The following is a 15039-nucleotide window of genomic DNA, read 5'->3' as shown; positions in this document are numbered from 1 at the left end:
GTCATCACACGTGTAAACGGAAATCTCCGTAAGGGGATATTTCCATTTACTGCAATGTAGTGCAATCTCGGAGTGGATATATTTAAGGTGTGGGGGGTGCAGGGGGTGCTTGCCCCGCTGCATAGAGCAATTTGTGCTGTGTTTGGGCGTTTTTTTTTTTTGTGTGTTTGATGTTCGGGGGGTTTCGACATTTTCGTGTCAATTATTACGCTGTCGACAGTTTGAGTTTTTGACAGCGTAATGTAAACACTACCAGACCACAGACGTTGTCTATCTGGATAGCAACCGTCCCTAGGGGAAAATGGGCATGAAGAACCTGCAACGCGAGAAGCACTGCCTCAACTACAAGACATTGATATGCAAACTGGTCTTGGATGGGGCCTACGTGCCTTGGACTGTCCTTCCCCACCTTGCCCAGCAGTGCCCCCCCCCCCATCCTAGCTGGGAGGCATACACAGTCACCACGGCCTTGGAGAATGACAGGAAAAAGGGATGTCCCCGGACTAGGTCCAGGGAATTAATCTACCACCAAAGAGAGCTCCTGCACACTCGGGAGATTCGAACAGGATGAGAAGATGGCAGATCTAACAAGGACCACTGAACTGTCAGATTCCACTGAAGAATCTGCATATGCTAAGGGTAGCAGATTGATAGTGGCCACCACAGACCCTAACGTCTGCAGTACCGCTTCTGCTGTCGGAGATTGAGCTTGTAGGATGTAAAGAACATGCAGCTTCAGGTTGCGTATCTTGTCTGGAGTAAGGAAAACTTTTGTTTAGAGAGTGTCTAATCGAGCCCCAATGAAGTCTAAGGTCTGAATTGGGATCAGCGATGACTTGCTGAGATTGATGGTGATGCCCAACTTCTCTGTGTTAGGAGACGGAAGTAATCCCTGGCTTGGCAAAGTTGATGCGTGGAAGGGGCAGCAAGGAGCCAATCGTCCAGTTAAGGGAAAACCTGAATACCCTGAAGCCTCAGGTGAGCTGCTACTACTGCCATCACCTTGGTGAACACCCTGGGGGCTGTGGTGAGACCGAAGGGAAGGGCTCTGAACTGATAATGATTGGCTCCTAACTGGAAGCAGAGGAACCTCAGAGCACCTGTCCATCTTGATATTATAGTACACGTCCTGCTGGTCAATCGAGCACATCCAGTCATTCGCAGGCAGGATGGACTGAAGTTTGACCATTCGTAATTTTGCTTGGCAACTGACAGGTTCAAGGTGGAGAGATCCAAAATGGGTCTTAAATCCCCCGTTTTCTTTGACACTAAAAAGAACCTGGAATGAATGCCTGGTCTGGACTGGTCGAGGGGGACAGGTTGGATGACTCATTTTATTAGCAGCTTTTCTATTTTTAGTGCTGCTTCCTCTCTTTGCGCAGGTGGGATGTCCAGGTGCTGTTTTGGTGGAAGGGGTGGTTCAAGGAATGGGACTGAATAGCCCCTGGATATGATCTGCAACACGCAATGATCTGTTATGAACTCCCATTCCATTGGGTGTAGCAATAACCGGCCCCCCGACTGCCTCCAGACAAGAGCAGTCGGGCAGCTCTTTAGGGCTGCTATGCAGGTCTGTCCGAGAACGGTTCTAGATACCTGTAATTTCTTGGACCCCCTCTGCTTCTAGGGCGGCATCTATCATAACTCCCTCTGGCTCTAGGGGATGATGAGTCCTAAGTGTCCCTGGAAAATGTCAGATACTTCCAGAACCACATCTTTTTATACCCACTCGGATTCCTAGAAAAGGATCTCTGAGGGGAGAAGAAGCGGATCCCGACAGCAGACAGCATCTTCCTGGTCCTTCTCACTCCGGACCAAAGTCTTGTGTACCGACTTCCCAAACAGGGAGGAACCATCATACGGGGCATTGGTAAACAACATCTTAAAGGGTTCCAAGAATGGACATAGCCAGAGCCAGGTGTGTCACCTAATGGCAACTCCTGTACCGTCTGCCCTAGCGGCTCCTTTGGTAGCATGGAAGAGGAGACGCATGGCTGTATTAGCGACCGACTTCAGAGTGGCCATACGAGCGGCAAACATCTTCTTGTCTCCTGCCGACATGGACTAAGGGGTCGACTCTCCTTTACTAGGTCTCGCTGCAGCCGAATCACATGTGCCATGTAATTCAGCGCTCTTACTGAGAAGGTGGTTGAAGCGTACACCTACTTCTCGAATCGATCCATCACCCTTGACTTTCGGTTAGGAGGATGGACTGAAGAGCTCTCCTGAGCAAGCTCTCTCTTAGTGGCAGTTGCCACCACCATAACATCAATATGGGGGTTTTTGTTCCAGTACATCCTGTCCGAAGGAGGGCTAAGAACTTTGTCCGGGCACTTTGGGATGGGCTCCACTGTGTCTGGTTCTTTCCATGCTCGAGATGTTATGAGATCCACTAAGGGATCAGCAGGGGGTACCCAGGAAGTAGATGGGCCTGCCCTGGATGCCCCAAGGAACACATTCACCAGAGGCTGTTTTTTGGGCATACCCCACCCCTTTGGCAGAGGAGTTCCATGAGGTCTCGGAAAGAGATATCCCTCAGGAAGTGATCGGGGGGGACCTTCCCCTTCCTCCAAATCAGTATCTTCTGAGCAACTCCGGTGGGGAGTCTAAGTGCCTCTGTTTGCACGTGCATTTGCGTGGAACCTTTTCAGTGGGGATCTCTGGGGAGGACTCACCAACATTCTAATTTTTCCAAGCGGAAGCTTCCTGAGGCAAAATGGCAACAGGCTGTCCATGAGATGGCAGGATGGCCAAGACCGTATGCAAAACAGAGGGAGACAGGGTGGAGTCTGAGGGCGAGATGGTCAAAGGTCTCGATGAAACAGAGTACCCTCTCCGCCATATCAAAGGACTAAGTAGAACAGACATCTTGTGAAAGGCCAGTAGGAGCAGTCCACTTCTGATCCGAAGGGGGAGCCAGACCTGAGACTCCAGATGCCGAGAGGAAGACTACGCTCTGAAATGCTCAGAGCCAACAACAGCCCCTCGGATCCGATGGAGAGGCAACGGCCCCAAGAGCTGGTCGGATCTGACATGCTCAAGGCAATTGCCGGCATCGAGGTACAAGGTACCATCGGCACCGACCCCCTCGACCCCGGATCCAAAGGCTACGAAACCGAAGGTCAGATCAGAGAAGGAGTGATCGAGGGTAAAGGAAGACTGCAAGCTCGGCTCCCCGCTCCAGACGGAGAGGGGGCAGGCAAGACTCATTTGGATTTGGGTGCAGATGAACTTCCGCATCATCCTATCCAACTCAGCTTCACTAAGGCTTTGGGTGGAATGGGAGGAAGAGGCCACTGACGCCCATCTGGAGTGACAGTGGGGGAAGCTCACAAGGGAGACCGGATCCAGGACTCCTCTCACTCAGGGGAAAACCTTGGGAGAGTGGAATCATTGGAGAGCCAGGCCTGGTAGTTGGCCTAGATTTTGCCAGTGACCCAGCCGAAGCAGAGCAGTCAGGAGACCGCTTCCTCGGCCTGTCCTTTTTCAACTTCTCCTCCCAGGTTCTCTTGGTGGGAGTTCGAGTCCCAGAGACTGGGGTACAGGTGGAAGCCGAGGCTGAACCATGATCCAGGGAAGCAAGGGCTACCATACCTGTGGAGGGAAGTAGGCCATTCAGGACGAGCTTCTCTCTCCTGTCCTTCAGTGCCCTAGGGTTAAACCCAGCACAGATAGAACAGGAGGTCTGTAGATGGGCTGCCCCCAGACACATCACGCACAGAGTGTGGCCATCGGCTGGGCAAAACTTATGGCCACACACTGTGCACTTTCTGAAACCTGGCATGAAATGAGGGGATGGCACTATAACCACTGGTTCTTCCTGACAGGCCCTTGATGAACAGCATGTCCTATCGGGGTACCGTTCAATGCTCTGACAGCCTGATAGCAAAACAGTGACACTGAGTGTAAACAAATATAAACCAATCCCAAGTTACTGGTACTTCAGAGCATTCTATACTCTAACTGCAATCTCATAATTAATGCATAATTAAGCAGCAGGAGTAAGAGGGTGAACAATCCTTGTGTTACTGCACATAAACAGCAGGAGTGGGGTCACACAGAGATGGAAGCTTCCATTAAAAATGCTCTATTTAAACATCTTGTAGCAAGTTACAACATTCACTACATTTTCTCTGAAGTTGAGGACATCATGACTAAGGTCTGCTGCATTTAACATAAATGCATGTTCTAAAATAACAAGAGGTGGAAAAAGATCGTGGAGCCAAAACCACAAATTCAAAAACACACGATCGTTTCAGTGCATAAAATGTTTATCAAATAAATTCCACAAGCGCTTTCACCCTTCTCAATTGTAGGGCTTTTTCAAGTGTAAAAACAATATTACTATTCAGTCAACCATTTTTAAATGACTTCATTTGAAAAAAGGTGCCAAAAGGAGCCGTTGTAACTTGGTTTAAAGTAAAAACACACATTTAAAACTATCAAGTTAAAAAAAAAACAATTCCACATTGTCACACCAAGCAAACAAAGTTCAAACTAAAATAAGTGTCCAAAGAAAGTTTTGAAAGGGTAATACAAAATAACAGTTACAACTAGAAAGAGGTACCATGGGCTTGAAATGGTTTTAAATTGTTCAAAGAAATCAACAAAAACACTCATTAAATACAATCAACTTGTAGTGTTACTAAGTCTCTCAGTGTTTATTTTTGTAGGTCTTCCGCTTTTTTAATTAGATAAGGCTTAATAGAAATATGTTAGTTTAGTCCTGGGGGGGGGGGTGGCATTCAGTCTTATTTGCCAATAGGTCTCCCTACAGCATAGCCAAGTCCCCCCCCCCCTTTAGGGTCAATAGGTACTTGTTCAAGAATCCCAAAACGAAAGCCTGTGTTTGGGCTCAATTTGTAAATGCTTACTTAATGCATTATTAATATTTCCTTTTTTAATGTTGTACAAATGTTCATAAATTTGTTTGTTCAATGCCCTCTCTGATTTCCCTACGTAGAAAACTTGGACAGTCTCTACACAGGGCTAAATACACAATACCTCTGGTGTAACAATTACCCTTTAAATAAATCCTACTGTTGCCATAGTTTTTTTAAGATGATGGGTATTTCATCCAAAATGTGTTTACTGTACCCACACCTACCACAACTACTTGTTCCCTTGTCTGAAACATTTGTACGTCTATAATTGTTACTTTCAAACACCTTTTTCAGATTAGTTCCTGTTTTAAAAACAAAGTTAAGTTTATCACCTACTTTGTGCACTAGATCCTTATTATGTTTTAACATCTAGTTTCTCTGAATAAGGTCCTTGACTTCCTTTGTTGTATTACTATGTTGAAGAACCAAGGCCCTTTTAAAAGCTTGTTCACCAAACACTTCATCACCTGTTGTGGTTTCCCCAAAATAGGGGGTACCTAGTTGCACGACCTTTTATAATTTCTTCCAACACTTCTTTTATTAACCAATCAGGATAACCCCTTGAACTAAAAAGGTCAGAAATAAAACCAATTTCTACCACAAAATCACTCCACTCTGATGTCATCCTGGCCGCTCTAACCATTTGGCCTTTAACTATACTCCTTTTTTGTTTCCAATGGTGGTCACTTGTGTAGGGGAGATGAGAGTTGCTGAAAGTGTTCTTTCTATAAATTCTTGATTTCAGTCCCCCATTGGTTTTATCTAACCTCGCATCCAAGTAATCTATCCCACCCTGCTCAAATTTAAATGTAAATTTCAAGAATCCAGTGGTAGAATTTAAAAACTCAACAAAATCTATAATGGTGTTCACAGGTCCTTCCCAAATGATGAACAAATCATCCAGGAAACGTTGGTACAATTTAATATTGTTACAAAAATCAGAAGGAAACAAATAATGTAGCTCCCATTGTAAAAGAACAAGTTTTGCATAGATGGGGGCACAAGCTGCCCCCATAGCTACGCCTCTAACCTGCTTAAAGGTTTCCCCCTCAAAATACACAAAATTGTTTTCCAAATCAATTCTCATAAGTTCTACCAACAGGTCAATGTCAAAACTCAAGGTAAACTTTTGATCTTTCAAAAGTGATTAAAAATAATCTAACCCCTCATCAGTTGGAATGCAGGTGAATAAGTCAACCACATCGATGGTTAAAAAATACACCTCACCTTTGTATGACTGCAAAGTCAGACTACGTAGGAAGTCCCAAGAATCATTTAACATATGTTCATACTGGTTGGGAATATGTTTAAGTGTGTGGTCCAAAAAAGATGCAATAGCATATATGTTTTAGACCCCTTCCCCAATACAATTGGTGTATGGCAGATCAGTTGTACTTTTATGAATCTTTGGAATACCAAAGAAGATTCGCTAGTCTTGGTTTCTTAATAGTCAACATAGTACCAATCTTCTCATCCAATCTGCTGTCCATAACAAATTCTTCTATAGCTAAATCTATTTTCCTGTAAGAGATGTTGATCTCATTCATAGAAACTGGAATGTAAACATTAACATCCCCCAAAATATTCAAAATTTTACTCGAATAGTCAAAGGTGTTAACCAAAACCATGCCACCCCCCTTGTCGGGTTTCATGATTCAAATCCCCCTTTCAGTAAGTAAATCTTCCAAAATTTGTTTCTCCCTTGTAGTGAGGTTTAAACAAACTTTTTCTTAAAATTTCTGTCAACATTAAAGGTCATATAAATCTGATGCACATGTTTCCTCAAACACCTGCAAGGCCGGGTGAAGGGGAGGGGTGAATATACTAGCCTTTTTAAAACTAGTTGTGTCACGTCCATTGGTCTGTTCAAACATTAATGCAAAATTTAATTTCTTAGTAAATCATTTCAACTCAATAAGAGTATCACAAACATCAAATCTAACTGTTGGAACAAATTTGAAACCTTTTTCAAAAAGATGGAAGTGTTCTTCATTAATGTCGATCCCACTTAAATTAAAAATTTTAAAGCCATTGTAAGAGTAAGTCACTCTATCAGAATCAATTACTATTTCTCCGTTTGTTTTCTTATCTAGGTTAGTCATTACACTTTTCCTTTCTTTTTTGTTTTCATTTGGTTCCTTCCTCTTCCTTTTCCCCCAGAAAAATCCTGTTCATTCTGTTAGATATTATGAATTTAAGGTTGAAATTAATTCTGTTGTAAATATGCTGAAAGAAAAAGCTTGCTTAAATGCAGAAACAGAGTTTAGTAATATGTGATCAGCAACCATACTAAATGACTGTGGCTTAAAAAAATAAGGAACTTGCTTATGAGTGTATTACACACACATCAAGAAAGCTGACTTCTTACAGACATGACAAGAATGTAATCTGCTTTCACTGGACAACAGGACATGTTTTTCTAAGAAAGTTTAAAAATGTGCTTTTCTAATCCACAAGCTTTCCTTGAAGACAGTTTACTTATCAGCATTTGCACAAGAACAGATGTGTTAGCATTTGCGTCATCAAGGCAGTATCTTTCCAAAACCAAGAGGGTGTGTGTTTAACCAAAATATGTATAAAAAGTCTGTATTAAATCTAGTTATGTTAGAGCTATGGTAGGGACACAAGTCCTGAGGTAAATGGTATATCTCTCACATCATCTGTACTATATGAGAAGTAAAGTTGGAACAGTACTTTTAAGCTGCAACGTTTGTCCAGTTTGGTTTATTATAAAAGTTATTGGTTACTGCTCTCTAAAGTTGATGCTGCAAAGTATATTCTGCAAGTTTCTGTATGCAACAGACTGTGAATGCAACTATAACCAGACTTTGATTCCAGCCAGCAAGACTGAGTGTCTTAAGAAGACTTCAAATCCCACAGCAAGAGCAAGCAGTAAGGAGTAGTAAGCAGAGCTCAATATATTTTTTCAATGGCGAGCCAGCTGAGTGACTAGAGCCAAATATTTTTCAATGGCAAGCTAGCCTGCATTTGAACCTAAAATCTGCATTTGAACCCAATACTTGCATTTGAACCTATAATCTGCATTCAAACACAGGGGGAGTGATGGTAAGCCCTGCAGAGGGTTACTTCAGTTAAATTGCAGTAACTAACATTTGTACGTATGTGTCAATTCTGAACAGAAGTATTCCAGTTTATGCAGCTTGCAGTAGTAAAGTTTTTTAGACGTCTACATCTGGAGTGAGACAGAAGTTCCATTCGCAATGCCATAATTTCACTAAAGAAAAGGGGGATATCCACTAGCCCAACAGTCCACTGCCTGTTGTGCTTTCCCAGCTTCTCAAGTGACTCTGAAAAATTTCCAGCCATCTGCAACAACAGCCTGATCACCTGTTTTCTTGCTCACTGGTAAGACTTTTTTCTACGTCACATTTTTTTGTATGGATGCTATTCGACAGTTTGGATATTGGACAGTTTGCATATTATAAGACAGTTTGGATATTAGACAGTTTGGATATTAGACAGTATGGATATTTTCATGCATAATTCAAGCAAATGTAAAAAATTGCAATGTTGGTATACACAGCATATTAGTAAATGTAAAACCTTAGTAGGGCAGGTTGATAGTAAGGCATTATGCAAATGTATTACAATATTTGACTGGTATCTCAAAGAAAACCATGTGAAATATGACAAATGTTTATTGTGTGATTCAACAAAAACTGCATTTTGTGTATTATGTCATAAAAAAGTATTACATGATGTTGCTAAAACAATAGACTGTGAAGACAGATCTGTTCATGATAAAGAATTAACTAAGGCTAAAGTGTTTCCATTATATTCAGATGTTAAACAGTTATGTCCTGTCACCAAATGTGAGTCAAATCCGTTACTGATAGAACCACTAGTACATTTTTGTTACAAAAAAATGTAGTAAACTTCTAAAAAAGAGACACAATGAGTTCAGGAAGTTTAGACAAGTTATACAAACATTTTTTCAAAAATGCATAGGAGTTTCAGATTCAGCAGAACAGGTTCCTGAGACATATCAGGCAGACCATGAGGAGACTCTTAAACAACAGTTACAAGATGAAGAAAATAGATTAGCTGAACTGACAGTGACGGACTTCCTTCATACATTGGGAAAGAGTAGGAAATTACAGCTGATCTGTACAAAAGAAATATATTTTATAATATGTTTGTGTTTTGAAAATGGTTAAGCTTACATGGTAGGATGGTGAAATACAAATCATTCTCAAATGTTTAAAATTTCCATTCAATTAAAGCAATATATTTATCAGTACTAAAGTAAAGTAGAGCGTATGACTGCCATTCTCATAGCATAGTCAAAAGGTAAACAAAACAGTTCTAATGTATAAAAATTAAATAAAAATAGTTAATAATGATTTAAAGTCACAAGACTGACATGCATGTATTTTCTTTTTATACAACACACAAGAATAACAGACAGACAACAGCAAATATAAATAATGTAAATATATAAATGTGTTTGTTAAGCTAATATCTATTTTTTTTTTTTATAATTGTATAGTAACACCACACCGAACAGTTAAAGTTCTGAATTTTAAAAAGAAATAAAATCACGGATGGTATTAGTCAAACAGTCTTTGTAAAATGAATGTCAGAACAGTTAAATAAATAAATAAAAATACTGAAATCAAAAGTTAAAAAATATGTAAGCTAATTGTAAAATAATGTTTAGTTTGCATGGTTATGCAAATCACAAATATAATACTAAGTGTTTTATAACAGCATTTTACTAACCGATGATTAAAGGAAAAATGCTAAAAAAGGTGAACTGAAATGTGAGCTCAGACCTTCCTAAACTGGATGAATAGTTACAGGAAATGTTGAACAGATAAGATAAGAAACAAGACTGCCAGACAAGTGGCTTGAGTTTTTCTAAAAACTTATTGTTATTAAAACATAATTGTTAAAATGTTCACATGCAACACTATTTGGTAATTATAATAAAACATCACAATTGTGCATATATGTCACTGATAAAAAATAAAAAATAAAAAAAAAATAAAAAACCTTAGTTACATCAAGTATAGCCAGCAGATGGGTTATAGTATACATACAGTTCAAATAAAGTAGACAGGAGGGTACAAATAACTACTAGTAGAAATAGACAGCAAAGGCAACAGAAAAGATGATCATATCAGACAAAGGTCTACAGATTAATAACCTAATAAAGCAAATGTATAACCAAAGTGTTGGGCTGACATATATTATAAAGCAAATATACAATACTGCAGTTCTGCAGGGGGAGGGGTACTTTATCAGTTTTACACACTGTGTGAGCAGTATGTGTTGCAAAAGGGTCTGAAATAAAGAGCAGAAATAATATATCGTTCCTTCTTGACAATACTCTTTTAGGGGGAGGAAAAAACAGGTATTAGTGCATTAGAAATATTGGTAAACAGATTGAACCTGACAGAATAAGATATTTTAGTATTAAATTGTATTTACAACCTGTTAAACTGTAAAGTTATACAAGAGATGATTTAAAAAACAAGAGATGGCTTAAAATTGATTAAAGATATACAAGAGAAAGTAAAGATATGTATAAATTGAGCAAGAATGGTCACTATTTTTAATATGTTTTTGACAAAACAATGTTGGTATAAAAAAGAAAATAACAGGACATATGGATTTGGTATCAATTCCACTAGATATTTCTAAAGAGACAAACATTTTCCAAGATTTTGCTTAATATTAATGCTATTAAATTTGTAAGATTAGACTAAATTTACTTTATAGTCTTTGTATGTACAAATACAGAAGAATTCAGTAAAAATTAAATTAATGTCTAGCAATGAATATGTGTGAAAAACCATGTTTTAAAAAATTGGGTTCAGGATAGCTGCTAGATTGAAATGCATGAATAGCAAACAGTCTGTGTAAATACATACTGTACAGAATACATTGTAATAAGTTTAAAAGTAATTTGTCAAGTTATAATATCACTGGTTTTACCCCAGTAAAATAATTGCTTTCAAATATTTTTTTATCTAAGCCCAGTTCAGTATTTTACCAAGATGTTAATGGGCAGTTCAAAAACATGACCACAATGTATAAATGCTTGCAGTAGCACATGGTTCTTGTCTCTTATAGTTAATTCAAAAGTTGCAAAGAGTTAATGAAACAGTTCTAAGTCATAAACTAAATTCTGTAATTGCAAAAGAATAAATAAATCAAGTTAAACTAAAGCAGACACAGCTCATAACTGATAAAATATTTTCACAGAATGGTCTGCAAAAGAAAAAGTTGTTAAATACATTCAGTTTTGGTAGTGATACTTAACTATGTAAAATTGCATTTTGATCAAAAGAAGACTTTATATATAATGTGATCAAAAAATACATATCAGTATAAAATGTTTTGAGTATGTTTAAAAACAGAGGGAATTGTTAGATATTATGAATTTAAGGTTGAAATTAATTCTGTTGTAAATATGCTGAAAGAAAAAGCTTGCTTAAATGCAGAAACAGAGTTTAGTAATATGTGATGAGCAACCATACTAAATGTGGCTTAAAAAATAAGGAACTTGCTTATGAGTGTATTACACACATCAAGAAAGCTGACTTCTTACAGACATGACAAGAATGTAATCTGCTTTCACTGGACAACAGGACATGTTTTTCCAAGAAAGTTTAAAAATGTGCTTTTCTAATCCACAAGGCGTTTCCTTGAAGACAGTTTACTTATCAGCATTTGCACAAGAACAGACGTGTTAGCATTTGCGTCATCAAGGCAGTATCTTTCCAAAACCAAGAGGGTGTGTGTTTAACCAAAGTATGTATAAAAAGTCTGTATTAAATCTAGTTATGTTAGAGGTATGATAGGGACACAAGTCCTGAGGTAAATGGTATATCTCTCACATCATCTGCACTATATGAGAAGTAAAGTTGGAACAGTACTTTTAAGCTGCAACGTTTGTCCAGTTTGGTTTATTATAAAAGTTATTGGTTACTGCTCTCTAAAGTTGATGCTGCAAAGTATATTCTCTCATCAGTGTATATTCTGCAAGTTTCTGTATGCAACAGACTGTGAATGCAACTATAACCAGACTTTGATTCCAGCCAGTAAGACTGAGTGTCTTAAGAAGACTTCAAATCCATCACACCAAGCAAGCAGCAAGCAAGCAGTAAGCAGAGAGCTAAATATTTTTTCAATAGCGACCCAGCTGAGTGTCTAGAGCAATATCATTTTTTCACATTCAACTCTCCTTCATCCCCTCCCTCAACCAAATCAGTGGTAACCACCACATCCTTGTCAACATCCAAAGTGGTGGGGTTAGGTGTAGAAACACTAATCACAGGGGTGTTTAGATTATGGTTCAAAACATCTACAATAATCTGTCTATTATTGACAGGTTTTTCAACAATTTTAGGTTGAGTCAAATCTTTTGTAACAATAGAATCAGGTTGTTTGTATAAACCTTTTCTAAAAAGTCTCCCTTTGAACACATAAGCCCTATTGTCATTGTATTGTTTAAGGTCCCTCTCTAGTTTCCTTTTTTTTCTACCATATATTTCTTCACATTTCCTTTCTATCCAGTAGAAACTATTATCATAACTTTTTGTTAAATTCAAATAACAAATCCCTTCTGATGGCTTCATCTAATTTCTTCGCTTCTTTTAACATAACATCCACTTTCATTTTGGAATATTTCACCATCAGTTTTAAAATTTTTGAACCACATTCATCAAAAACATTGTTAAATTCATTAAGCATGTCTGAGTCATAAGTAAAACCGTCAGGGTATTTACAGACAGGTAACCTTTGTGGGACAATTTATTTAGTTAAGCATTCTTCAAAATATGCAATATCAATATTAACACATTTTATCTTGTACAATTTATTTTCCAAATCTCTAATTCCGTCCTTCAAAGAGGACACTGTCAAAGAACGACCTGCCCCACAAACCTTGTTTTGGCAGCAGACATAGTTACTAAAAAAAATCGCCTTTACTTTGTACATAATTAAACCATTCTCTGACATTATGAAAATGCCCTATACCACTATTAAAAGTTTTGTCAGTCTGCTGTACAGTACCTTGGTGTACATAAACACCACGCTCCACATTTTCAGCGTCCGAGGAGCCAGTTAAGTCCAATAATATGGGGATTGGACTCTCCCCTCCTATGATGGTCTCCAAAAGTTTGACCAGTCCTTTGGGAAATATGTTTGACTCCACTCCCCTTTTGTGGAGCCAAAATAAAATCACGAAGTGGTCCAGTCTGTCTCTCCAAGTCACAGGCGTTCGCCTGTGTGGGAACCTGTTTAGTTGCCTCATTCCTTACTTGCCCACATGGAATAGAACCATCAATGGGTGAAAAAACCTCCAAAATACGTGCCAGGTCTGTCTTTAGACTCTGCATTTCTGCTTTGAGCCCCAAAATAGCTGCCGCTACTTCCTTTTGAGAAAACAAAACATTTTCTACATCCGGCTGCCCAAACTCTTCCTCCAGGAATAATCCACCATTAAAGACTGCCATCCCCTGTACGCCAACTTCCACAACACAAAACCAAAATAAGAGGTGGAAAAAGATCATGGAGCCAAAACTACAAATTCAAAAACACACGATCGTTTCAGCGCACACAAGGGTGAAAGTCCATAAAATATTTATTAGATAAATTCCACAAGCGCTTTCACCCTAGCTCAATTGTAGGGCTTTTTCAAGTGTAAAAACAATATTACTATTCAGTCAACCATTTTTAAATGACTTCATTTGAAAAAAGGTGCCAAAAGGAGCCATTGTAACTTGGTTTAAAGTAAAAACACACATTTAAAACTATCAAGTTAAAAAACAAAAACAATTCCACATTGTCACACCAAGCAAACAAAGTTCAAACTAAAATAAGTGTCCAAAAAAAGTTTTGAAAGGGTAATACAAAACAGTTACAACTAGAAAGAGGTACCATGGGTGTGAAATGGTTTTAAATTGTTCAAAGAAATAAACAAAAACACTCATTAAATACAATCAACTTGTAGTGTTACTAAGTCTCTCAGTGTTTATTTTTGTAGGTCTTCCGCTTTTTTAATTAGATAAGGCTTAATAGAAATATGTTAGTTTAGTCCTGGGGGGGGGGGGGTGGCGGCATTCAGTCTTATTTGTCAATAGGTCTCCCTACAGCATAGCCAATTCTCCCAGTCTCCCCCTTTAGGGTCAATAGGTACTTGTTCAAGAATCCCAAAACGAAAGCCTGTGTTTGGTCTCAATTTGTAAATGCTTACTTAATGCATTATTAATATTTCCTTTTTTAATGTTGTACAAATGTTCATAAATTCGTTTGTTCAATGCCCTCTCTGATTTCCCTACATAGAAACTTGGACAGTCTCTACACAGGGCTAAATACACAATACCTTTGGTGTAACAATTACCCTTTAAATAAATCCTACTTTGCCATAGTTTAAGATGGGTACTTCATCCAAAATGTGTTTACAGTACCCACACCTACTTGTTCCCTTGTCTGAAACATTTGTACGTCTATAATTGTTACTTTCGAACACCTTTTTCAGATTAGTTCCTGTTTTAAAAACAAAGTTAGGTTTATCACCTACTTTGTGCACTAGATCCTTATTACATTTTAACATCTTCCAGTTTCTCTGAATAAGGTCCTTGACTTCCTTTGTTGTATTATTATGTCGAAGAACCAAGGCCCTTTTAAAAGCTTGTTCACCAAACACTTCATCACCTGTTGTGGTTTCCAATGGTTTCCCCAAAATAGGGGGGGTACCTAGTTGCACGACCTTTTATAATTCCTTAATTATAAAAGGTCGTACAACTAGGTACCCCCCTATTTTGGGGAAACCATTGGAAACCACAACAGGTGATAGACGTACAAATGTTTCAGACAAGGGAACAAGTAGGTGTGGTAGGTGTGGGTACTGTAAACACATTTTGGATGAAGTACCCATCATCTTAAAAAACTATGGCAACAGTAGGATTTATTTAAAGAAGGGTAATTGTTACACCAAAGGTATTGTGTATTTAGCCCAGTGTAGAGACTGTCCAAGTTTCTATGTAGGGAAATCAGAGAGGGCATTGAACAAACGAATTTATGAACATTTGTACAACATTAAAAAAGGAAATATTAATAATGCATTAAGCATTTACAAATTGAGCTTAAACACACAGGCTTTCTTTTTGGGATTCTTGAACAA

The 15039-nt window shown here is 38.6% G+C and overlaps 1 protein-coding gene across 4 annotated transcripts in view; it reads right to left on the bottom strand.

The window, feature by feature from the left end:
* METTL1 (methyltransferase 1, tRNA methylguanosine) overlaps positions 1-15039 on the bottom strand; it is a 261797-nt gene that overhangs the window by 103497 nt on the left and 143261 nt on the right. The window lies entirely within an intron of this gene.

The sequence above is a fragment of the Protopterus annectens genome, chromosome 9.part0 (genome assembly GCF_019279795.1).
Source record: "Protopterus annectens isolate FY-2018-M chromosome 9.part0, PAN1.0, whole genome shotgun sequence".
NCBI classification, from domain to species: Eukaryota; Metazoa; Chordata; order Ceratodontiformes; family Protopteridae; genus Protopterus; species Protopterus annectens.
The sequence above is the reverse complement of the archived record's forward strand: the minus strand, read 5'-3'. Positions and strand labels throughout refer to the sequence as shown.